The sequence below is a fragment of the Gallus gallus genome, chromosome 3 (genome assembly GCF_016699485.2).
Source record: "Gallus gallus isolate bGalGal1 chromosome 3, bGalGal1.mat.broiler.GRCg7b, whole genome shotgun sequence".
NCBI classification, from domain to species: domain Eukaryota; kingdom Metazoa; phylum Chordata; class Aves; order Galliformes; family Phasianidae; genus Gallus; species Gallus gallus.
In genome coordinates, this window is record NC_052534.1 from 65780552 (window position 1) to 65805101 (window position 24550).

Below are 24550 nucleotides of genomic sequence, written 5' to 3' on the forward strand. Positions count from 1 at the left end.
TTTTGTGTGATTTTGTTTTTTGGGGGGAGTTTGGTGTTTTTTTTTTTAATTACACATTATATATCTCCAGCTGTTACAAAACCAGCTTCTGAAAAGCCAGCATCTCCTCCCCCTCAGCTGTCACCATTGGATGCTGACTTGACAGCTGATGATCTTGCTGTTTCCTCTCTGTCTGCCATGTCATGTGTACTGTACCTCCATATTAAAATAGTGCGTGCTCCTTAAGTTACCGTGTACATCCTTCTGTGGGGAAAAATTGTTTCCCTGTCTATTGAATTGCAATCTCACCTTTCAGGAACACATTTTCAACAGGCAGCAAGGTATACCTGTGTTAAGAAAAGAATGAATTTGCTTAGGATCCCACATCGTATCAGTAACCCAACTGGTAATACTGTGAAGAGCTTACTGTCTGCAGGCAGTATTTTTTTTGTGATACTACTCTGCCCAATAAGAAATTCACCTAAATAGTAAAATAATGTTCCTTTGTATGCTGAGAAAAGTTACAGTTGTGGTAACAGTTATGACATTAAAGCGTAGGCTTGGTTAATGAGGTCCAGAGACTGGATGGAAAGATCTGCCGTGTAATCTGCAGTTAGGCTGTAACTGCAGTGTTATTCATGATACCTGTGTGTAATGTGGTGAAGACAATCATTCTGAAGAATTCAGTTGAAGAATCAGATATATAGGCATACAGACAAGCAGTGTTTTCCTGCCTGTGCTAAAGTGACTTTTGAGAATCAGGGTGAAACCCAAAATGTCTAATAATCGAAACAGATACCCAAGTAGTTTGTGCTAGATACTGTCTAAAACACCAGTGCTTTCATAGGCTTCATTCTCACATGTTTAAGCTGCTTTTCTTTCAAGAGCTGCTTTATTACAGAGCAATTACAAGGTAAGTTAGAAGTTTGAGGGCATTTTTGGCAGAGTGTTTAAATAGAACCTCACACTGTCTGGGGGTGGCTCATGTGACTTACGAGAGAGCCGTTTGATGTCTGCATGCTCCGGCCTTTCTCTGTCCTTTGATTAGCGTGCAGATGGCCATTTCACGTAACTCCTTTCACTACTCATGCAGATAGGCAGCCCATAATGTTGACCATGTGTTTCTGAGTTCACGTGTGTGACTTTGGTGTACATGTGCGTGCCTTCTCAGATTATCAGGCTGTGTAGTCTTCCTCCTTGGAGATCTCCAGAAGCCATCTGAATGTGGTCCTGGGCGCCCTGCTGTGGGCGTTCCTGCTTGGGTAGGGGTGGGACTATATGGACCCCTTCCACCTGAGTCATCCTGTGCTTACTGAGACTGCTCTGTACAGTTTGTTCATGTGTCCAGGTAGACACATTCGTGTGTAGAGAGTGTGGGAGGGGTGCCAGGTAACTGTTTTTAAGCTGGTTACGCTACTGCGTAGTGTAAAAATTATTGGAAAGTTTTGATGGTGTTTGTGAACGCCAAATGAGATTTGGAAAGAGTGTGAGCTGCATACACCATTGCCAGATTTGAGTTTGTCCCTTAGTGACAAGTTATTCTCCCCCACATTACAGAGAGAGTATGAGGAGTTACTGCTGATTTACATTCAAATTGCACCTCCACGCTGTTTGCTGACTAAACGAGTGTTTACTACAGCAAGGTTGTATGTCCTATTTTAGGTGCAATATCAACACGCAGTACTCGGTGCGAATATTGAGAGGGCTGTGTAATGTTGCACCTAATCCATAATACTTGGCATTACTCCTCAGGGGAGGTTTACAATACAAGTTTTCTGAGTTTTGTATAATGAGATGTATAATGAGTCGTTCATTTTGTGTTTGAAACTACCTAGGTGGTTTTCTGTATAGCACAGATCCTATTAAGCAGTGGGAATTGGAAACTGATTCAGCCCTCATTTCTGCAGGTACTGCCTTCAGATCAGTAATGAACAAATTTTTATTGCTGCCTTCCCTACTATATTTATTATCCAGATGAGGAGATTATTTGGTGGAGCTCTCAGTACAGCAGATTTTGTTTCCTTTTTAAAAAGTTACCTATTTAACCTAGCAAAGATGTTACAGCAGACTTCTATTGCACAGGAAACTTATTTCGTGTTCTTGTATGTTGTGTTTTTTGTCCATTCACCATTAAGCAAGTGCTTTTGCGGAATTCGTATTTATGAGTAGTGGAACCCATTTTATTACCTGTAGGCAATTAAAAGAGAGAAACTCTTTCTTACCTTGAGATACAATACCGACAATATTTTCAGAAATTATATGTTTTAATATTTGAGCTGTTCAAATTAGTTTTGTAAAACTATATGCCTTAACCATCTTTACTACTAGATCTAAACAGCAGCAGTAAAAACAAACAGCTAATAAACCAGAACTGGGTTGTTTCCTACAAGCATGGTTTTTACTCTCAGATTAATGTTCACAGAGTTGCAGAATTGCTGAGATTGGAAAGGACCTCTGGAGACCATGGGGTTAGTCCAGGCAGGGTCACCTAGAACACCTCCAGAGGTGGAAACTCCATAGCCTCTCTGAGTAATAAGTTCCAGTGTTTGGCCATCCTCACAATTAAAAAAATATAATAATAATAAAATCAGAACAGAACACCACTCTTTCAAGTTTGAGTGGAGTTTGTCAGTCCCATGTGTCAGTTTGTGTCCTTTGCCTGTCTGTTCGCTGAGCACTGAGAAGAGTCAGGCTTAGTCATTCTCATCCCATCCCCAGTCCCCTTCTTCAGGCTGCAGAATCCTGGCTCACACAGCCTTTTTTCAGGTATCGTCTGCTCTAAGCCCTTAATCATCGTCACGGCTTGGCTCCAATACGTCCTGTCTTGTATCTAGGAGCTCAAAAATCAGCACTCTGGATGTGTCTCACCAGTGCTGAGGGGAGGAAAAGGATCACCTCTCCTGACCTGCTGGCGATGTTCTTCCCAGTGCAGCTAAGGATGCTGCTGGCCCTCTTTCACTGCTGAGGCATGTTGCTGGCTCACATCCATCCAGGACCTTGAGGTTCTTCTCTGCAAAGCTGCTTTCCAGACAATCTGCCTCTGGTTCATACAGATATTTGGAGTTATTCCTCTCCAGATGAGGACATTGTGTTTCCCTTTGTTGGACTTCATGAGGTTTGTTTCTGCCCATTTCTCCAGTCTGTCGAGGTCCTACTGGGTGTCAGTACAATCCTCTGATGTTTAAGACACTCCTCCAAATTTGCTATCTGCAAACGTTTTGAGGGTTCACCTGTTCAATGACCGGATCGTTAATGTGGATGTTAAAAAATACTGGCTTCAGTGTTGACCTTTGGGGTCAGTATTCAGGAGTCAGTAAAGGATTTGTGTCCGTCTTCCTGCAAGGCTTCTTCCCCCACTTGCTGGTAATTTCTATCTTTCAAGTGTAAGTCAGACCCCTTTCGGAGTTCTCCATTGTGCTATATTGTTACCTCTTTGTTTCTTTAACACATCATCCTCCAGGGTGATGGAGCACCTGCTTCATTTCATTCCTACTTACAGGAAGGTTTGTTTTGTAGTGTTTGTAACACTTACACATAGATATCTCAAGTAACCTAAAATTACGTACAAATAATAAATGTGGGAGTCTGTGTTCTCTATTTTTTGTAGGTGTGCTTTGCCTGACTAGAAAATGTGGGAATGATACGAAACTGCATGCAAGTCATCCTTTGACTGAAACTGTGTTCTGTATCAGAGATACCATTTAAAGTTGTCCATTGCTTTCCTTACTTGAGAAGAGTGGCATATGTTGTGAATAAAATAATGTGACCTGCCATGGTAACTCAGGCCATTCTTTATTACAATTTTTATGTGTGGTTCTTTGGGAACATGTGTGTTCGCATCTACTAGACAGACAGGTTTGTAAATCTGCAAATCCCATGCAGAGATGACCCTGGTATCATCACAGTCTGGATTCCCGTTTTCTGTCTGGCAAACAAAAACCTTAGAATAGATGGGAAGTACAAAATAAAGTTTTCTTAAGCATTTACAGATTGTGCCAGCATGTCAGATTTTGGTGAGCTTGTGTTCTTAAGCCAGCAGCTGGAAACCTAATCAAAGAAATAAATTGATGTTTTTAACTGCTGCTGCAATAAAAAATGAAAGACTTAATAACAGAACCCAGTTGTCTTAGGCAGCGTGCAGATAATGGTGGGTAGTCCTCACTCCAAGAAAATTGTGTTCTCTATAAATGGAACGCTAAAAGTTGTGGAAGGAGTGATATGTTATGAAAACAGATGGCATGGCAAGATCAGTAGTCATTATTTTGAAGTGGAATTCTGTAGAAGAGCGTGCCTGAATGGAAAAACAGAACAAGGGGAGGATGTGTTAGAAGGAGGGCTGGGAGCCAACAGGAGTATGGAGAGCATGCGAGGTGAGGTGTGGAGGGGTCAGACAGAGGAGAGTGCTGAGAGCCAGGGCTGTGCAAAATATCGATGTTGGATTTGCAAGAGCAGGGACCAGTTATCTAAGGCTACTCCCTTTTGGTTTCACTTGCTTTGGCTCTTGGGGCTGATACATCCCCTGGAATTTCTTATCTCCAGGCTGGTGGCTGGAGGTAGATGAGGTGATGCCTAAGGTTTATTGCTCTGTGCAGTGGGAGAAGAGGAAGAAAACAAAGCTCCCAATAGTGAGAACTACCCAGAGGTATAGAGCTTAGTGGAGAACTTTAATGTCCTCATGAGTACTTTGCAGTTTGCAAACTTGTTTGGTGTTGTTTACTAATATGAAAATCTGTATTTTTAGGTTAAAGCATGTGAAAAAGCAAATAAACCAAGATCAGAAGATTTGGTGCTCATGTTCCTGGTGTATTAGAGGAAATAAAAAAACAGCTGGAATTCAGGTCTGACTCTACAGTGTGGAGCGTGGCACAAGTAAATACAGCTTTTGCTGGCAGAGAAAGATAGGTGGGCCCGCGTAATACAGGTGTGTATGTGACAGATGTGCACATAAAGATTGAGGAAGGGGTTGTTTCAGCTGATCATCTCTTCAGGCGTGATTCTTTCAGTAGTTTGCGCTTACATCATTATCTTCATTTGCTTCCATGCTAATCTTACTCGTTTTGTGTAAGCTCAATTCATCTGGCAGGGTGGGGGGAACGCCATATCAACACCTCGTTCTTTCCGTGTTAGATTTTGGCTTTTTCAGAATGTCATTTTCTTACCAACTGATCAGCAGTGAAATAGTTCAGTTTGATGAATAATCTGTAGCTGTCTGACTCCTAATGGGACATTTAATTTCACCAAATGTCTGAATCCTATAATTTTAAAGGACAAGTGACTGCGTTAGTTACGGTACCCCCACGACTGGGGACTCAGCGTTTTGACAACAGTACATTCATAGTGAGGGGCTGAAGTTTAAGCATTTGAAAATAAAGTTGTGGAGGTAGCATGGTGGTGGAGAGCTTAGCAGTAAAGCAAAGTGGAGTTGGTCAGGGAACATTTAGGACTTTGCATAAGGATTTTCTTGTGTGACTAAAAGAGGAGAGAACGTGATGTGGTACCCATTGTGCTCTAGGAAGTTTGGGTGAGGATATTTCTTTGTGTGAAAGTAACCTGAAGTGCTGTGTCTTAGTAGATAATTGTGATGCTGTAACTATGTTGTAGATGAGTTGAGCATTGCAGCAGTTAACCTGGAGTGCCAGGGAACTCTTTGAGAAGTTGCTTTTATTTTCTTGGCCTGGGTACACCTCATGTGAGCTGAATAAATTTCCACGTTACATTCTCTGCTGCACTGTATCTGTTAGCATTTACCAGCCTTGTGCAGGACTTCTGAAACTCTTCTGAAAAACATTTCATCCTTAGAACAGCTTTAGAGAGGGGGTAAAGGCTTTGTGGGAATTAGGTCAGCATTCACTGTGGGTTTGGCTACCGGGGTCCTGTGTTGCTTGTGCTTTTTATTTGTAATCCTCTGGTGTTAATACATGCCCTTGACTCTTTTCTAAGTTTCCCCTTTGCCTGAGGATAGGGCTTCTGGAGTAAAAAGCTGATTCATTGTTTAATCAAGTGTCTGTATCTAAATATTGTTCTTCTGTTGCAAATAAAGCTTCAGCTATTGTAACACTCATAAGAATAGGTGGAATTGTCAATGAGTCATCTTTTAATTTCTTTTGAGACTTTGTGATAAGTTGATTTAGGAGAAAATCCGATGACTAAAAATGCGTTGTAGTGCTTTTGTCATCTGGAGATAATTTGATACACCAGGGTCAGGGGAAGCACAAAGGGACATTTAAAACTGTGTAGTACAAAACTTTGGCCATTCTTACAGTTGCTTTGCCGCAGCCATCGGCTGAAACTCCAGACTTGATCGTGCAGCTGAACATGTACACATCTCTAAGATTATTTTCCAATGAGCTTTCAAGTCCAATATCTTGCATTCTTTATTTTATAGTTATAATTTTAAATGTTTTATGATGTGCAACATTGACCTGGAGTTTTAGTTCAAGTCTGATGCAGTATCAGTAGCATTGCACAAGACGTGGCTTTCTGAAGCCATCCAATTTTATTTTGATTTGCTGTGGGACAAATGCACGTTGCAGCTATTTGTTAGTGATTTTACACTGGGAAGTCACTTGGAATTGCAGGGAATGGGGAAGAGGTGGGGAGAAATTGATGCAGTATGTTTGCAGAAGTGGGAAGATGTTTTGGTTTTGGCTTTATGAAGGTAGACTCAGTCTGTCACCCTCACATAATTGTGTTCTTCTGTTAGTACAATCTAACTGAGGTTTTGACTGCTCTAGAGCTAGAACTAACTTAATGGTGCAGGGTATCTTGTGAACTTATTTTTGATGTCGTAAGGAAGAATTGGAGGAGGGTAAATGATTTTCTGCTGAGTTTTATAATCTTAAATACTGCGCACTTAAATACAGAATCTCTGTAGAATCCTTCTACGTCTCAGTTGGTCAGAAACTGGTACTGCTGCTAGGTTGACAGACAGAGCCTTCGTGTGAAGATTGCAGGGACACCTAAAGAAAAAAGTACAACTCTGAAATAAAAATACATTCTGTCTGCATTTGTGAAGGAGTCTCCACTTTTTTTTTCCTGAACATCATTGTGTAGCAGCAGTTTTTGTAAGTTTCTTCAAATACATAGTGATTAGTTACAGATACCAGGCCTTTCCTTACTCTAACCAGACTTACACAGTTAAATGTAGTTTGTCATTCTGACTATAAGCCTGGCTCTTCAATATCTGTAACTTGCATTTGTTTAATGCATACCCAGAACCACGGTCTTTTTGATGGAATAGAAATTAGTATAGCTGTCACAAATCTCATGATACAATTTTCAATAAAATTTTGATGTTAAAATATAGCATATTTTTTTTCACCTCTGTTTGCACTTAACTCATAACTGGAATACTGTGTGAATGTTGTGTTGTAAGCATTTCTTACAGCATCCGGTGATCACTGGAGACTGTTCCGTAGTGAGAAGGAAAATAAGATAGGGAGAGCTAGCAAGTAAATCTTTGGCTCTGTCACTATTTAGTTACTAGAGTGACTGGATAATATGTGCAGCCTCGTTGTCATACTTTGAAGTGGATGCTTGTTTTGTTGCTGTAGGTTTGCTGGAGAAAATGAAGATGTTTGGCAGAATAGTTTTCAAAGAAGTCAGTTTAGAAAGAAGGCAACCCTGTAATTAAAGGTGATAATGTCACGTATGTAAGAGGAATGCCACGTACTAAACTTATTAAAAGCATTGACAGTTCTTTCTTTTCTTTTTTTGCTGTCTCTTTTCTCAGCAGTCTTAAAAATGGATTCTGGTTTGTAGTGCCAGCTTGATTATGTGGGTGTCACTTCTGTTACTTGGGTGGATTTTTCAAAGATGCATCTCGCAGTGCTGGTGAAAAGGACAACGTGGTGTGGTTGGGAACTGAATCTTACTATGGGAATTCTTGCTGGTGTTTCAGCTTGGGGAAACAAAAAACACCTTAAAAAGTCACAGAACCCCTACTGTTATTACTTACAGAATACTGATCGGTTATTTTTAAGAGTGAGATTTGTCTTCCTGCTTGCAGTGCTTTTATTGCTCTTCATTTTGAGAGAAATGTGAGAACTAAATGTAGGTCTAACTATGTAATGTCTTAAAAAATCACTTTATGAAAGGAAATGAAATTACATATTCTGAAGTACAGCACCTATTTTAGAGCATCTGATCACAGTCATTGGTTTTTTTTGTTTTTTTTTTTTCCCAAAGCACTGTGTTTTAAGTACGCTCTAATTTTAAAGCTTAATGTCTTGCAATTGTTAATACATAATATGAAGGAACTTTATATTCTCTGGTACTGTTTGTGAGCTTGGATTGGATCTGAAAAGAAAGAATTTCATAGAATCATAAAATGGCCTGAAAAGGACCGCAATAGTCATCGAGTTTCAACCCCCTGCTATGTGCAGGGTCACCTACCAGCAGACCAGGCTGCCCAGAGCCACATCCAGCCTGGCCTTGAATGCCTCCAGGGATGGGGCATCCACAGCCTCCTTGGGCAACCTGTTCCAGTGTGTCACCACCCTCTGGGTGAAAAAATTCCTCCTAATATCCAACCTAAACCTCCCCTGTCTCAGTTTAAGACCATTCCCCCTTGTCCTATCACCATCCACCCTCATAATGCGTAGGCTTCTGGTTGTTGTGTGTAAGGCAACAGTCTTTTTTTTTTTTTTAACATGCACTTTTTTTTTTAATTTCTTGTTATTTCTGAGTTGACCAACGGAGTTCATCACCATGGTGCTTTACATGTTTTATAAGGAGCAAAGCATTTTTTCTTCAGCCTGTATTTTAGTAGCTGCCAGCCTCTAGAACAGGGAAATCTCTCTGTTGATGTTGGAGGCTGTCTATGTAAAAGGATAAAGCACCAACTGAGAGAAGTGTTATTTTCCTGGCAAGCAGCTTCTGCGTACACTCATCCCTAACTCAGAAGTAAATCTGATCAGAGGTAGTTTCTGACTGCGTGAGCTCCTTGAACTTCAACTCTGAATTCACAAAGCATAAGTCACATCTCCAGTGAAAATTGTTGCTGTTCTGTTTCCGTAGTTGCACAATGGTATCAAGAGCTCTTTGTTACATTCAAGAACTTTCAAAATAAGTTCAGTTACAACTGGACATCCTTGCCTCTCATTGCTAAAAAAAAAAGCTCAAAAAAAACTTTTAAAGCATCTCTCTTGAGGCCTAGGGGTACTTCTGTCCAGGCGTCATCACAGACAACAGGCGTTACTCCGAAGAGGGGTTAGACTGGTGAAATTCTTGTCGTTCTTATTAACATTTACTCAACCAGTTAAGGAAGCTGTGAAAATATGGCGTTTCCTATTGTTGGTGAAGAATGTAATGAGAGCGGAGCAACCTTCTCCAAAAGTGAGAAATCAACCAATACAAAAGAGACTGTACATATAGTAAAAAGAGTTAAAACAGAGTTTCCATGAGTGAAAACAGGGGAAAAGTGAGAAACACAGTAAAAGATTGTAATTAATACTTGCTTCGAAATAGGTTGCACTTTTTTGAGGTGGTAGAGCGATGTTTATGCTCTGTAATGCTTTCTAACAGAGATCTTGATTTCCTTGCTATTGAACAGCAGGAGCCACAGTACCAAGATTAATGTGGCAGAGATGTCACATTTAAAGATTTTTGTTAACTTGGCCATTGCAGAAAGTCACATTAGATCTATCTTTGTGTTTAAGACAGTTTTATAGTATTTGGGACATCATGAAAATGGCAAGTGATAATTACTCAGCTGTGAACATAGAAGTTCATCAGTATATTATCTGGCTAACGTGGTTCCAGAACATCAAGACTTGATTGTTCTAAAGTGCGTAACATTCACAATTCCTATGAAATCATTGTACTTCTCTCTGCATCCGGGAATTCCACCCTTGCAGCCTTGTTTGTTTGGCTGTTCTGTTAATAGAAATGTGCTAGGTTTGGGGGGTTTTTTTTTGCTCATTTTGTTTTTGAAACAGTAATTGGGGTCATGTTTTCTTCTAATGCATAATTGTCAAGGGTAGTTACTTATGTGTAGGAGAAAAGAGAACCCGTAGTCTTATTTCTGCTTTGTGTATGAGGTTACGTTTTCACTTCCTTACTGTCATAATTTCTGTACCTGATTGCTGTTTTTCTTGCAGTCACAACGTAGGGATTTTTTCTTCCCATGTGGGAACTTCATGTCCCAAATTAAATTTTACAAATCACGTTCTGAAAATCTATTTATAGCAAGAAAAATCAAAAGATTTGCCATACCAAACACATGCTCTTTCTATAAGACCGTGCCTAGTTTGGTCACTACATTGTACTTCTGTTTGAGTTGTTAGACGTTGAATCAAACTCTTTGAAGAGGGCGACTTGTTGAAGTTTGCTTTTCAAGGTTGTTTTCAGATTGAAGGCTGAATTGTATGCAGAACCCTTGTGAAGACGTTTGGTTTTTCCTTCTCTTCTTAGCTCTGGTCCTGCAAAGATTTGCGTATGTCTTTTAGAGACTACACAGCTGTACTCCTGTCTGAATGTTGTATGTGCAGTTAGCAAAAGATTTTGTGCTTTAAAACACTGAAGTAATTTTTAATTTGGTATGATAGGCCTGGAAGCAAGAGTGAGGGATTGAATGACTCTTGTAAAGTCATGGAGTTGCTGAAGTTGGATTCATCCCATTCTTCTTGCCTTTAGGTGTCTTCATCACAAAATCATCGTTTAAGTCAATGACATGGGGCAGTGCCTCTAAGAATTGCCCCCAGGATGTGTGCCTTCGTGCCTTAATTTTGTGTGCAGTTGCACAACTGAACTAATGAGTAATAGAGTGGAAACAGACATTGTGGAATATGTACTGGAAAGTCATACAACAAAAGGGTGTTATGCAAAAGCTGTACTCTGAGGGGAGGTGAAGATGGCTGTGTGCATCAATTTCTGCTTAGGGTTTTTTATGCTCTTCTGGTTATGCTTTTTTCATCACATGTATTAATAAGATTTTTAGAGTATTCTGGACTGGTTAAGTAGTTAAAAGAGTCATTGCATAGCCTTTTGTTTCCTGAGGATTGAAGTTTTGCTTGTGCTGTGCCTTCTATTATTTTGATACGTTTTCAGATGCTCGTCTGTGTGTATGCTAGCACACTTCCCCTTTCTAAAAGAATTGTTTGAATGATAGTCCCTGACATAGTTTGGCTCACACAGTTCCTTTCTTTAACAAAAAAATCCTGGACAGGGAAACTTGGCAGACAGTCATATTGGAAAATAATAAACATGCCTCTGCCAGAAGCGTTTGAATTTGTTACAGTCATCTGGTCTGGACTAGTAGCTGCTTAGAGATCTATGAATAGCAACAGGAGAGGCAGAGGAACAATTTTTCGACAGGCATAGAGTTGAAGTTATTTGTATTTGGAAGTCTGCCTTTGTCATCATAGCTAGAAACAGTTTTTTTCTCTTGAAGTTTTTCCATAGAAATTAATAATGTATGGTAATAGATGGAATCTAAAATTTTCGATGGAGAACGTTTTAGAACAGGGCAGTGTAGAAACACCTCTGGTGGCACTGATGAATCACATTCTGACCAGAGCCAAGACACAAAATAAATAGCCCTAATCTGCAGTTTTAGATCTCAAGGTCTTTTGGTATTCTTGATGGTGATTCTTACCTACTTTTAGGTGGTAAGAATTTTTACTATTTAGGCAATAAAGGGATTTCCTATCTCTTAAAGGGCTGAGGCCCAGAGGTTCTAATGGTCAGCTTCTGTTTGGAGTTGCGTAAGCCTCATTGTTACTTTCTCTCAGTATAAGATTGTCAGGTTGTTTGCCCAGTTAATAGCCATCGTTCTTCTACACCAGAAGTTCCTGTTGAGCTGTGTCTTGCTCTGGATGCATTTTTTTTTTTCATTTATTTTATTCTTATATATTCAAGTTCACTGATTAGGATTTGAAATAATCAGTTAAATGCATTTCTCAACTATACAAGTATGTTTTAAACACAGAGGTTTATTCCTGGTCTGTGTTTCCTCCGGTTATCCACCTGTTTGAATGTTCAGTGGAAGCATTAAAGCTGAAGAGCATTGTGATGGTTAAGATGTTAAGTGTTGGAGTTTTTTGTTTGTTTGCTTTAACATTAATTCCCTGTGAGACTTTGGAAAATCTTTCTAATAGCTACAGAAATAGAAAATATAGTAGAAGAAAATTGTTAATTTATGAATTGGCACGGTGCTTTACATGTAATCTGATCTAAATAATTTGAAGCTACGTTATGAACCTATGGACCTATTTTGGTCTAAATGTGAATAAAAACCATATCCTTTCTTTTTTCATTGTCCTGGACTTCAGGTCTGCTGTCAGTACTTCCAGTTGCTTTTGTTCTGGGTGTCTGAACAAGCTGAAGTGTGTCAGTTCTTTCTTAAATTCATTGCTGTAGTGCCATCATTATCATCCAAAGGATTGAATTAAACTTCCTTCAGTTCTTCTCCTAAGGACCAGGAGCAGGGACAGCAAAACAGCCTTCACTGTCTAAAATAAGCGATACCATTAGTACTAGAAATAAAATGTAAGTGCTGCGTAAGTCTAAAATGTGAGAGTGGCATAATTGTGTTGTGCCATGGTGGTGTTCTCCCACATCTCTTGCTCTTCAAATTTGCGGACGTCCTGAGAGATGATGGTGACTTCATACTCCAGCAACCCAAAAGCATTTTACTAATTAATGATCTTTATGGCCTGTGAGTTAACTACATCAGTAATTACCCAGCAGACCTCAGTGAGTGGAAAATTGGAGATATGATTTCACACTATACTTGTGAACTTGTATAAACTTACTCATCGGTCTCCTGAAACTGAGTGATTGGAATAAAGCTGTTGTGTGAATTCAGGAATTTTTATCTACTTTTTTAATCTACTCCTGGAGATTTAAATAATTGCTTCTGAGGAGGACTCTTAAGGGCTTTATTATAATGTGTCTTGCCGTCAGCAATTAGCTGTAGTGCTTCTGGTTCTTGCCCAAAAAAGCATCACACCATTTACATTAACAACCTGTATAGTCTTCCAAAATTGATCAGGTTTACAGCCTTTTAGGAAAGCCATCAATTAGAATTCAAGCACATTTCTTATTCAGACGTGCTGTGACAGTGCAGGTAAAATTATTTAAGGGCCTGTAGTCTTCCAGCCCTCTCTCTGCAGTTCTCTTCCAAGATGAGAAGCACGATGCAAACTGGCAAAGGCTCTTAGAAGATCTTCGGATAAACAGCTGAAATATGCCGCTAGAGGTAAAGGGATGAATGGAAAAGTTACTGTAGATGCAAGATCACAGTATGGTGTTTTGCAAGGTTAACTTAGGTCTTCAGGTTCAGTTGAGTTCTCCGTGGGGTACACAGCTGTGCATGTGAATAAAGCGAAAGCTGTTATGAAGAGATGGAGGCAATTGCTTCTCTGAAAATGAAAAGGAAGATAAGTTCAGAAGCTTCTAGTCCTCTTTGTTTTCTTTTATTACTAGCTTCTACTATTCCAGTGGTTGCACCATGGGAAAACAATGGTTTCAGAAGATTACCGTGTGTGTATTCTACCATTCAGCACCCTACAAATGTTTCTGTTTCTGTAGGCCCTTGGATAAAAAGCAGCAGAGGCACTGAAGAAAGCCAGCTAGTACAGAATATGCTGGTTTCAAGTGTTTCCTTTGTAATTATTTTATTAAAAGGTATATTCAAAATGCATAAAATTACATTTCATAGTTACAGTGTTAGCCACATTGTTCCTTCGATAGACTTCGTTCTGTTTACTTAAAAGTATACATTGTCCTGGGACATAAATGGGTTGTTTTGTTTTGTCTCTTCCACGTTGCTCTGTTGTTGAGCTGACACTTAGTCCTAAAATTCTCTGTTGTTTTTTGGTCAGCTCTGCACTACCCATACTTTGTATGAAAACCCTTTTAGTTTGGACCTTTGATGCAGTGAGATGTCTGTATTTGTGTGGAAGTTGGTTTTACAGTCTGAAATGAAGTCCTGTGGGTATCTTAAATATTGGGATGTCCTCCATCCTATTACTAAAACATGTAGCTTTTAAACAGATAAAGATTGTGGAAATGGATGTTCTCCTGCTATTTTTTAAAATTCAAATGGCTTTTGATGATCCATTCTACTCAAAGGCTTAATATGGTACAATTTAAAATATTTACATTAAATTTGTATGGATCTTTGATTCCTTATGTATAGAACTTTGATTCCTTTTTCTAAACATGCTGATCTGTAGATAAAATGTCCAAAACCTGAATGGATAAAATTGTGTTAGTTGAGCCATACATGTACTATTCCTCATATTCTTCAGTCGAAGCAGGGTTTTGTGTACAGTCAGATTTCCTAGAATGTTAGGAACAATCCCAAAGGAAGTGAGAGAAAGCATTTTTAGAACACAGGTAGACTTGTGATTTTTTTTATTTTTTTATAATTTGTCTTCTTAGCTTTGTTTTCAAGTTGTAACCAGATCTGTAGTTGTAATTGCAAAGAAACCTTCAACACCAAAACTACGTCAATCCAAAAGATTACTGTCATCTTGAGCTGACGCTGAGCTTGAGGCAGCACCTCTGAGGTACGAACAACCCCATTCTTAACTTTACCTATTTGAATGCCAGTAGTTATGTTTTAAAATGTCAGAGTACTTTACTGCTTCTCTGTCCATCAAGCTGTAGAAAGCAATACCAGATTTCTGTGCTTCTTCTCATGTTTCAAAAAATGCACAGCCCAGACAGACTGCTAGAGACCATGGAATTAGCAAAGGAGCGTATGCATGTGGATATTAAACCGAGCTCAGAATTGACATCACTCTTCTGAAATAAGTGTTGTAAAAGTTTAGACGTACTGATATATTTCTGGGCAATTCAGGATGCTTTGGTCACAGGGCATACACGTGTTCCTTGGTAAAGTTTAGAGTTACTTCCTTATCCAACCAGTTTGTATTAACAACATTTTGATCTCTATTTTGCTGAAGTAGTTCAACTCCTTTTGTTATCATAGAATCATAGAATCGCTAAGGTCGGAAAAGACCCACAGGATCATCCAGTCCAACCATTCGCCCTTCACCAATGGTTCTCGCTAAACCATGTCCCTCAACACAACATCCAAATGCTCTTTGAACACCACCAGGCTCGGTGACTCCACCACCTCTCTGGGCAGCCCATTCCAGTGCCTGACCACCCTTTCAGAGAAGTAGCATTTCCTAATGTCCAGCCTGAATCTTCCCTGGTGCATCTTGAAGCCATTCCCTCTAGTCCTATCACTAGTCACACGAGAGAAGAGGCTGACCCCCAGCTCACTCCAACCTCCCTTCAGGTAGTTATAGAGAGCAATAAGGTCTCCCCTGAGCCTCCTCTTCTCTAGACTGAACAATCCCAGCTCCTTCAGCCGCTCCTCATAAGGCCTGTGCTCCAGACCCCTCACCACTTTGTTGCCCTCCTCTGGACACGCTCCAGGGCCTCGATGTCTTTCTTACAGTGAGGGGCCCAAAACTGGACACAGCACTCGAGGTGCGGCCTCACCAGTGCTGAGTACAGGGGGATAATGTTATGTTCAATGAAAAGCAAGTCACTTTTACCTAGTGGTTATTTATAGAATTTAAACTAAAAGCAAGCGTTTATCTCTTTTCCAGCTTTGGATGACTATCACTGAGATGTCTGAAAAAAAAGTTCCTCATCTGTCTGAGAGATACAATCTGCATTTAGGAAAACCCTGTAATTCTAGTTGGCTGAGTTTTCTATTTCCATGGCTTGGTTTTCTTTAAGAATGTTTATGTTGGACATGGTTTCCCTAACTTTAAAAACATTTAATTGAGATGATGTTAATGGATTACATCAAACCTAAAATCTCAGTGTACGTCGTTACGCTTTCAAACTTAATCCTTAGAAGGAAAGGGTTTGTTTGAAAGTTACTTAAATGGAAACAGTTTGGGTTTTTAGCTGTCTCCACCTAATATGACCCTATCAAGAACGTTCTGTGGTATTTATTTGCTGAGGCTTTTTAATTTTTTTTTTATCATTATTTCATGAAAAAGCCAAATAGCGCTGTCTCACCACTTTGGTGATTTAATCACATGGGTCAGTCTTTGCAGAAATGTGATTAGTGAATAGCTCCGGCATAATTTGTGTCTGCCTGAAAACCTGAGGGTGACAGCCAGCTACTTGGCTAAGGGACCGTGATTTCAACCAGATGAAATTAAAGGAGACATTCAGTTCAGCTGACAGAGGTACAGTGTAACTGCTTACGGTGACATACTGCAGCTGTTGCACCCAAGCCTTGCAGACTTCTAAGAACTATCAAGTATGACAAGAGACATACTATTAAGTCAGTAAGTTATTAAATCTTCAATCATGGAACAAAGGCAAACAGCCAACACTTAGTAGAATTTGCATAGTTCAGATTAACTTAAACTTGATTTTTGGCGTTTTACAGCTCACTTAGCATACAGAGTGTCCCTTTAGCAGATTTTCATTTGTTAGTTCTGGTGATTGCAGTGAGTACTGAAGGATTTTGAACTAGGAATACTTCAGTGCAAGTATAGCAATGCAGAGCACGACAGCATTCTCCTAGTCCTCCATGTAAAATTCCAGAATGCAGGCATTTCAGCTGCAGTGCTCCTTTTTGAACACACACACAACTGCCATATTTTTGTGTGGGTTGCTCCAAAAGTAATGCTTCCTGTTGTTTTTTCTCCCCATGGAAACAACAACAGATAGTAAGAACACAACAGTACTGTTTGATAGAGCAAATTCTCAGCAACAAAACACTACTTTTCAACCACATTCACTATGCATTTTAGTCAGCAATGAAGAAGAGCGTGCATGCTGCACTCATGAAAGTCTGCACCAGTGAAGGGGACCAGCTGTTGCCACTGCTGAAACATGCCACCCAGCGCCTCACTGTGCTCACATCCACTGTTTGGTTGCCATAAACATTCAGCAAGCATCAGTGGATGTCAGTGGATGCCATTTTTTCTGCATGGAGAAATTCAGTGACACACCTTTGCTTCATACCCAGTTCCACGTCAGATGCCATGCAGTCAGACTGCCCCTCTGCTGCCATCTGTCACACGGTGACAATGTGTAACAGCATATTGGTGGGAAGGTTCAACCTCTACAGCCGTACCACCACCACCACCTCCCCCTCTGTTGTACTGGGCCATCATAATCAAGTAGGTATTACTTTCACAGCAGTTAGAAATGGTCCTTATCTTTTTTAATATACAACATATCACACATATTCAGTTCGCTCTTTTTGCCTTCTGTGGTAAAAAGTTTTTTTTTTTTTTTTGCGTGCTTTTGCACATGTTTTTGGTATTGTAATTGATGCATTTTTATGTTTTTATTTTTCCACTGTTTGTTTGTTTTATCACAATTTTATTGTTCTTGAGCCATGTTCTGTGAAGTATATGTATTCCGGTTGTTTCTGGCTTGGTGAACAACACTTAGGTATTGTTCATATAGTAATACTAGGGAAAGTTAATTTATTGAGTGTATAGGACGCTGAGGAGCTGCTCGGTGATTTAAAAAATGCTCACTGTGTTGTACAGAATTCAAAGTAGCAGTTTTCTGATAACCCAGACCATATCACCTGATACTGTGTGCTTTCATGTGCTTTGAATTATAATACGTGGTTTCAGAATAAGAGTAGCACATAGTTATAGAAATCACTTTCTAAAGTTTGGGTATTCCAGCAGCGTGATGTTGCGTGCAGGAACAAAGAATCTAAGCAGCATCCGCACTATAGGAAACAATGGCTGTGAAATGGATTTGGGGTCACTGCAGAGAAGCAGCTGAGTACACCTCAGTGTGATGCTGGAAGAGCTGCTCTCATTTCTGTTTACATTAATCACGGGAGAATGCTGAGGAGGTTGAAGGTAGCATTTGTCAAACAGATGTGGCAAGCCGTGTCTCAGACTCCTGCACCAGTGTTTTTTAAATGGTGCTGAAAAAATATATGAGGATCAGAAGAGAGCTCAAACATACTTTTCCTCTTCTGGAAGATATTAGGATACATTTTCATTAGATTATGCTAGGAGGTTGAGAACAAGCGATCAGAAGTTCTAGTATAGTGGGGGAAAAAAATGGAGAGAACCAATATTTGGATTTTAGCTGGTCAGATTCCATCATCATCTCAAACAAATATTCAAGCAGAGAAGAGTTTTGGAGAGTGGCAAGCTATCAAACACTCTTCATTGTGTTTCTCATAAAGCTCCATGGTGTAGAATCCCTGTGATTTTGTTGGTAATGTAGGCTGTGTTTGATGTTTCTAATGAAACATTACTGTGGCTTTGATTCTTTAAGCGGAATGTTCTCTCAAGGAAACTTTAAGGAGGCAACAACCATTGACTATTCCTCTGCTTAAGGAAGGCAGTGAAACTTTAAATTGAAATTTTCACAATTAGGTAAAACATCATTCTGGATTCTTTTTCCTTAAGTTCAAAAGGAAATGATGGTATGCCAAGTTTCTGTTTGCTGTTACATCTTAGTGTAAAGTTTTAGATTATATAGAAATAGGAAGGAACGTGATGTCTGATAACTTCAGCCTTGATGTGGAAAGGAAGGCAACTTTAGAACATGATGGGATGTATTGCAAGTGTGTTAGAAAGATGCATTTGGTGGTAAGAACCTGAAATTTTGCCCAGCTCTTCCAAATCTCTGTATGTAACATGTCTGTTAAATGCTATTCTGAATTTACACACCAGGGGGGGATTCACTTTTCCATCTTTTTTGGCTGTACTCTGCTTTGTCTCCAGTTCTAAATAGGCACAGCAGACTTTGCTCCCAAAACACTGGAGGGGTGTTATCTGTATACCTGCTTTCTTAAATTAGGATGAATCACTCACCGAAGTCTCCATCTGCCCCTATTCCTCTTTAATGGTAGAGGGAGTTTTGTAGAGTTAAACACATGATATTTAACTCATCATGTGGATGAATTCCAGAATAAAAAGGTAGGTCTCTGTAGCAGTAACTAAGATTAATTTGATTCATTCTAGTAGGTATTTGTAATATCCAGGCTGTTAGAGATGCTGGTGTTGTTCCCACAGTTTTCCATGGTTCTATCTCAGCACTTTTCTTCTCAAGTCAAACTGTCATGGTAGGTGTCCTTATGCTCTTTTAACTATTAGGTTCACGTAGACAGTACACTTTTATTGACCATTAGACATGAAGCAGTGGAACAGGCTGCCCAGGGGAGTTGTGGAATCTCCTTCTCTGGAGATACTCAAGACCTATCTGGACATGTTCCTGTACAACCTACTGTAGGGAACCTACTTCTTAGCAGAGGAGTTTGACTTTGATGATCTCTAGAAATCCCTTCCAACTTCCTTGATTCTGGGAAAAATAACATTAAGATACCTGAAAATGTATCCTAATATCTTCCATGGACAACAGGACAGTAACATCCCCAGGGAGTAAACAGTAGCACAAAGCATGTTAGGAAAGTTTTGGATTCAAGCAGATGTGGTGAAATGAGTCAAGAAAGGGAATTCAAGATAGCGAGCCTCATGTACAGACAGGATGCATGTGGTCTGAAAGGGCAGGCAGGTAACAAGGCAGGTTATCTCATTTGTGCACAGTGTGATAATTACACAAAGAGTAATTTTAACAGTTGATTGTGGATTGTGTCTCCGTATTTTTGCAATGATTCTGCCTTTGCTGAAATAATTCACTGGGAACTCAGGAAGTTTTAAAAGTTACTTTGACCGTATTAGTTCCATTGGATGTTGGATAATCCTTTGTTAGATGTGTTTCCATTAGCAAAAGGAAAGTTCTAGTTATTTGTGTTTATCCTGAGTGCTGGGAGCTTGTCTGCACAATTATTTTATAAGCAGTGAGCTGCAAATTACTGTTAAGCATTTCTTTTAATTAGAATAAAGAGACTTTAGAAAACACCATGTTTTGTAATACACATCCCTAGAGCTATATGTCTTCCAGTTGAGTGCAGATGTTAATTATTAGTTGGTTAACCTCAAATTTCTCTGGAGGAAAAATGTAGGCCTGGTCACATGGCAGGCCGCGATGTTGATTGCTATCATCAGTACTGCTTAAAAGTTGGGGTTTTGTTGTGTTTGTTTGGTTTTTTTAAACAACACAAGGCCTATTTTTTTCCAGATATTCAGGTAAGGTGGCATTCTTCTGCAGGCCGAGCTACCGATTGTGGTGGGTGTGTCTTGAATCCTCTGTTGGGGGTTTTATAATTAGATGGCTTTTGTATGCTTTTTTTTAAGTGGTTTGATAAATTATAATTGCAAGACAGTAACTAAAAAGCGTGCTGTACTATCCCTGGGGGAGATGTTGCTGCTTTTGTGGAGATATGTTTGAACCTTCAATGCAGAACTGATTTCTTGTGCTATCATTTCTTTCAGAACTTGCCTGCATGTTATTTTGTTTTGTTTTTCGTTATTCTTTAATAGCAAACTTTTGTAAGGTAGAGAATGTTCCCCCAAACGGACATTATTTCATTCTGGGAGAAGGAAATATTTTTTTATTCTGTTTTTTTTTTTTTTTAATTCTTTTAACCAGGTTGGGTTGTGGCTGTATTCTAACCAGTAGGTGGTCAGGAAGTGTGCCTTGAAGTGCTGCACTGGGAACTCTTCTTTGTTCATTTCTGGTGTGTTCTATTCCCATAGCCTTTAAGTATGAACATGTGATTTAACATGAGTCATTTGTTTTATCTGCTTATGCTATACGGTACGTAACTGCAAGGCATATATTGCATTACTGAAAGATGTCTGGATTATAATCTATTTGGAAAAAAAAAAAAAAAAGCTGAAAATATGAGTTTCCCATTCAGTAACCTGTGTCCGAACTTAGATCCCATTCAATTAACACTAATAGAGTTGCTCTGCTTTTAGAAACATTTAATTTGATTTACACTCTGGATTGATTAGATCGCTTTTTTCAGTGTGAAGCTCGAGTCGCCTTACGTTGTTTACAAGTGAAAAGAATAATGGGATTTGCAACTTGAAAGTGAAAAGGGGATTTGTTTTACATCTTATTAGTCCTTAGAAGTTATTTGCTTTGTCAACTTTTTCCAAAAATATTGTAAAATACTGGCTGACCATCTTGCTTTCAAAGCAAGGAATGCCTAGAGATCGTTTTTATAAACACTTAGGAGAGCTGCTCCAAAGGTAATTCCTCCTATTTTATGATATTGGCCCACGATATCATAGGGAGATGGTGGTGGCATACCACCAGTAGGGGTTGGACCTTCCCACCAGTATTCTGTTGCGTGTTATTGCAGTGTAAGAGATGGCAGCAGAGAGGCAGCCTGACAGAATGGTGTCTGACATGGAAGTGTGGATGAATGTCACCGAATTCCTCCATGCAGAAAAAATGGCACACATTGACATTCATTAATGATTGCTGAATGTTTATGGAGACCAAACAGCGGATGTGAGCACAACAGGGGTGGTAGGTGGTGCGTTTCGGCAGTGACAGCAGAGTCAGTCCCCTCCACTCGTGCAGACTTTCATGAGTGCATAAGGAGTAAATTACTTCAGCTCTTGATCTAACTCAGCAGTGTCTGTCTGGTGGCATCTCATGGCCAATTCAAATTGTTGTTTTTTTTTTTTCCCTTCTGAGTTGTCAAATTCTAACTAGTTCTGCAACACCTGCACCGGCTCATTTTGTCTTTTCCTCATTTTCTGTTGGATGTCTGTGGTCCTTTTTTATTTATGCATACAAATGCTTAGCAGTTTTCTAAAACATTTTAGCTCTCTTGGGTGTAAGAAAGACTGCCTTTTTTGTTTGTTTTTGTTTTTAACTTAGGGCTTGTTCAGCACTAGAAGAAAAAGGCTAAGGGAAAGGTGAGAATAGGGCCCGTTTTCTACAACGTGTGTGACTCTGTGAGGAGCCGTTCTGCATGGGTGCCTGGTGTATTTGCATAAACTTCTAACTTCTGTGACAAACAAGAGGTGCATCATGTAAATAATGCCTTTGACATGGAGTTCTGACTTACTTGCAGATTCTAGATCTTTCCTGTGTATGAAGCGTACGTTCTATGAAGGAGCCTCTCTCAGTCACACAAATAAACTTTATTTAATGTATACACCAAAAGCTTATATAGCAGCACTTAGTCCTGGCTTCTCTCACTAAATTGGCTGTTTGAGTTGCAAGTTGAATTTCAGTGTGGTATGAGGGATTGTCATCTGCTGAGCTGCTCAGCGAGGTGGTGGAGTCACCGTCCCTGCAAGTCTTCAAGAAACATTTAGATGTTGTACTGAGGGACATGGTTTGGTGGGAAATATTGATGAGAGGTGGATGGTGGGACTGGATGATCTTGGAGGTCTTTTCCAGCCCTGGTGATTCTATGGCTGCTCTGTCTGTTCTTTCTGTTGTTCTCAGACACCTACTTCCCCTCTTCTTTCTGAGTTTCTCTCTCCATTTATCTTTTTGGTCCCTCACTCTATGTACTTCCTGCTTATTTCTTTCTGTGGTGGCTGGATGGCAGCAGTAGTGCTCTTGAAAGCCATGCATGGGAGGGACTGTCTTAGTATTTGATTACAGTTACCCAATTCTTGCCACATACTGTATTTATGCTAAAAGCACAGAAGAAATCCCCATTATTGCTCAGATTTTATTTTTAAAATATTTTTTTATGTAAGATGTTGTGGCTAGGTGATCTTATTTGGCTCTGTTTAATTTTAGATGTCATTAAATGTGTTAAGGATTGGAGTAGCTACATATGTATGGTAAATCTGGAGAACAAAGCTGAATTTAGGCATTCTTTTGTAATCTTGCTGTGACTAAATCTTACTTCATCTTGCTCCAACAGGATATCCTTAATTATGGGGGGAAAAAAAAAAGTGGGAACATGCTTGTCTTTTCACATTCACTTGCATGGAACAACTTTTAGAATGAAAATAAAGCATAACCTTCATATAGTTCAGTAGTCCTCCCTGGTAACAGTAGTTCCATACAAAAACAGTCATGAAAACATTTTTAGGTAACGTTTTATGCAGGCTATTTGAATACTATAATCTCATTTTAAGAAATACTATATCAGTCATTGAGAATGTTACTTTGCTCGTTGACTGTCAATTCTACTTTACCTGTTTTTAGTCACCAGTGATAGCACAAGGAAAAATGCAGCTCAAATAATTCTGGTTGTCTTAATCATTCTAAAAGTCACGATTAAAAACAAACAACTAGAACACATGAAGACTTACCTGATTTGAAATATAATGTGGCATACATCTGAAAATTAAAAATTCAAGTAGCTTAGAAAGCTGATCTGTTAGAGTCTCATCTACAGATCTTTGCAAATCAGCAATTTGCAGAATAATGAAGAATTTTGTTAGTAGTGTCATGTATCACTGGGTCACACAGTATTAACTTCTTCTTTCTTCATATTGATCCTACAGTTACCCAGGCTTTTCCCTGTTTATTTTTCTCTGAGTAGCGTGCTACGTAAAGGAAAGTTAAATACATGAATGGCTTCCATATGTAGCACCAGGTAAAAAGCAATGTGTTCATCCCCACAGTTACTATTGCAAGTATGTGGATACTCGGTTCGTTACATTGTCAATGATAGAGATGATAAGAAGAATCTTTCAGTAGGTGTACAATGTGTCTGCGCTATTAAGATTTGAGCATAAATCCTAGCAAGCTGCCTGAGTCATGGGTTCACTTCACAGTGACATTTGGAGAGCCTGAACAATGCTGACTGTACGCAAAATGTATGTGCTTTTATCTTCTCTGCCTCCCTGATTGCAGTCCTCTGCAGAATGTGGGCCAGTCAGAGCACAGCACGGAGGGAGCTTCTAAAGCATGGTAACCTGTCTCTTAGAAAAGAGCTGGAGAGGGATCTCTTACAGCATTAACAGAAAACTATGCTGTAGAAAATGCAGTGTTCTGATAGTGAAAATTAAGCATTCTTTTTGACAACACATCAGCTAGAAGGAGTTTTTCATGACTTTGACACTTGGTAATGTTCTAGTCTTGGTCTTAAAATTTTAATGTCAAATGTGAAGAAAACATTTCTATGAGGTCTAGTTAAAAAGTGTTAAATCATAATGCCTACGTATCGCTGCTCTCATTCAGCTGGGAAAAGGTTAAGTTCAGGGAGATGCAAGTTAAGTCTGAACAGGACAACGTGGGGGACAGGCTGTTTTAAGTACTCTCTCTGAGCATTTAATGTTTTGGCTTAAAATGGGAATCTAGGCTGCTAGCTGTCTTTCTTCCTTTGTTCTTTTTAATTATATGTTGAGGGAGAGCTTTTGTTTTCAGAGAATCATAGAGTGGCTTGGGTTGGAAGGGACCTCAAGGGTCAGCACGCTCAGCTGCTAGATCAAGTACTAGATCAGGTTGCCCAGGGCCCCATCCAACCTGACCTTGAATGCCTCCAGGGGTGGGGCTTCCACTGCCTCTCTAGGCAACCTGTTCCAGCACCTCGCCACTCTTCCAGTGAAAAGATTTTCCCCGGTGTCTAATCTAAATCTTCCTTCCTTTAGTTTAAAACCATTCCCCCTTGTCCTATCGCTATCTACTCATGTAAAAAATTGATTTGCCTCCTGCTTAGGGCCTCATGAGGAGAGAGTAGATAGTGGGCGATCACCTCTCTCAAACTGCTGGCCACCCCTCTTCTGGTGCTGCCCAGGATACCACTGGCTTTCCAGGCTGCAAGTGC

General features: G+C 39.6%; 1 protein-coding gene across 1 annotated transcript in view; it reads left to right on the plus strand.

The window, feature by feature from the left end:
- Positions 1-24550, plus strand: part of REV3L (REV3 like, DNA directed polymerase zeta catalytic subunit) — a 115381-nt gene that overhangs the window by 6096 nt on the left and 84735 nt on the right. The gene's annotated exons all lie outside the window — the stretch shown is intronic.